Source organism: Arabidopsis thaliana, chromosome 3 (genome assembly GCF_000001735.4).
Source record: "Arabidopsis thaliana chromosome 3, partial sequence".
In the NCBI taxonomy this organism is placed as follows: Eukaryota; Viridiplantae; Streptophyta; class Magnoliopsida; order Brassicales; family Brassicaceae; genus Arabidopsis; species Arabidopsis thaliana.
The window spans coordinates 14,134,741-14,136,623 of NC_003074.8; positions in this window are offsets into that span (position 1 = coordinate 14,134,741).

Sequence of the window (1,883 nt, forward strand, 5' to 3'; positions counted from 1 at the left end):
AGGAATAAATGTTTGGATTTATCAACTCAAGTTAGATTTTGGTGGGTCCCTATGTTTAAAATATTTTTTTGTAATGGTAGGGTTTTGAGGATTTTCATCTATATTTAATCATTTACTTGTGTGAAAAATCGAAAATTCGAGAAAACCCTCTGCTGAAGAAGACGGCGGCGATTCTTTAGCGGCGTCAAGTATTTTCGGGCGACGAGATTTTTCCGGCAAACGACGTCATTTCTTCACAAGGTTAGATCTTTTCTATTAAAGATATAGGGTTTATGTGGTTTATTTTAGTCAAGATCTAGGGTTTATAATAGTCAAGATCTAGGGTTTATTTTAGTCAAGATCTAGGGTTTAGTCAAGTATTAGATAGTTTTATATTTTGTATTTGACAGACATGCCTATCTCTTTTAACGGAAGCTCCGACTCCTCTCCTAGTGAGAAATCTGACGGTTTCGACTACTACAATGCAATACGGGACAGGAATTGGGGCATTCTGACTAAGTGCTACTGTGGAAAAGACGTTGAAAAGGGTAATGTGGTTGGTGGCAATCTCCACGGGAAAACAAGATTCCGAAGTCCACTAAATCTGACCGAGGTGGATGGAGAACACTTGCATAAGTGGTGGGAGGAAGCCATTGAAGAGGAGTTTTCGAAGTACTGTAGCCGGAAGGACAAGCGAGAAGAAGGACCTCCTGCTTGGCAAGTTCCGATGTTCGAGCCATCCACGAGAAGATACGCATTATGATTGACCGGATCACTGAGCTTGAGACCCAATTATTCAAGGAACTACGATCAATGAGGAGTGCTATTAGTATCCTCCGAGCTAGAGGAGGGCGTGGTTCTCGTTGAACCATGTATGAACCATGTGAACCACGTTGTTTTCATTATGCAAGTATTTACTTTTGAACCATGTGAACCACTTTGTTTTAATTATGCAAGTGTATTTATGTATGAACCTTGTGAACCACTTTGTTTTAAATATGCAAGTATTTATGATTTATTACGATGTGCAACCAAAATATACAGTTGAACAGGGTAATGTGACGAAAGATGAACCATTTGAACTAAACTGTTTCGAACCAGATGAACTATCTCTAGTTCAGTCGAACCAATGAAATAACATTACAAAGTCACAAATCAAAAGTATTATAAAATCAGGGAATAATAAGGTCACAAATCCGACATTACAAAGTCCTGTTTCTTTTTATTACCAAACATTACGTAAACAATGGCAATGGTGATCAAGCAAAGCCACACAAAACACATTGTTAAGCAAACTTTCCACTTGCGGAATTCTTTTTTGCCCAATTCTGCTTCTTCTTTCAGTTCTTGTAACATCACATGTAGCTCTTTCGCCTCAGATTTGATTTTGTTAAGCTCATTTGCAATGACTCCAAATTTTTCTAAAGCATCTTCGACCTCTTCTTGCACAGCATCCTCAACCCACTTAAACAAATGACCCTATTGCACAACCCACGAACCAAATCCGACAAGTTTAGCAACTACATAAATACACATTATAACCACCAACTCTACTTACATCTCTTTTGTTTGTCCACATTTTCGGATCTCTTTTGGTTTTACACCGGAAAAAGGTCTTCCGGGATTGTCTTGACTCTTGGATGTGAAGATCGTCACATCTGCTCCACACGCACAATTCACCGGAAAACCACGGGCTCCATCAACACCAGATGACACTGACACTGAACTTGAACTCATCGGAGTAGTTAGAGAAGGCACTCACAAAACCCTAAATCAATTTTGCAATTCGGAATTGGAATTCGAATTTTTCGATTTAGGGATTGAAATCGTTTTTGCCTTTTCGAATTTTGAATTATGAATNTTGCATAAAGCAGACTCTATATTTTGAAATTTATTGGATTTTG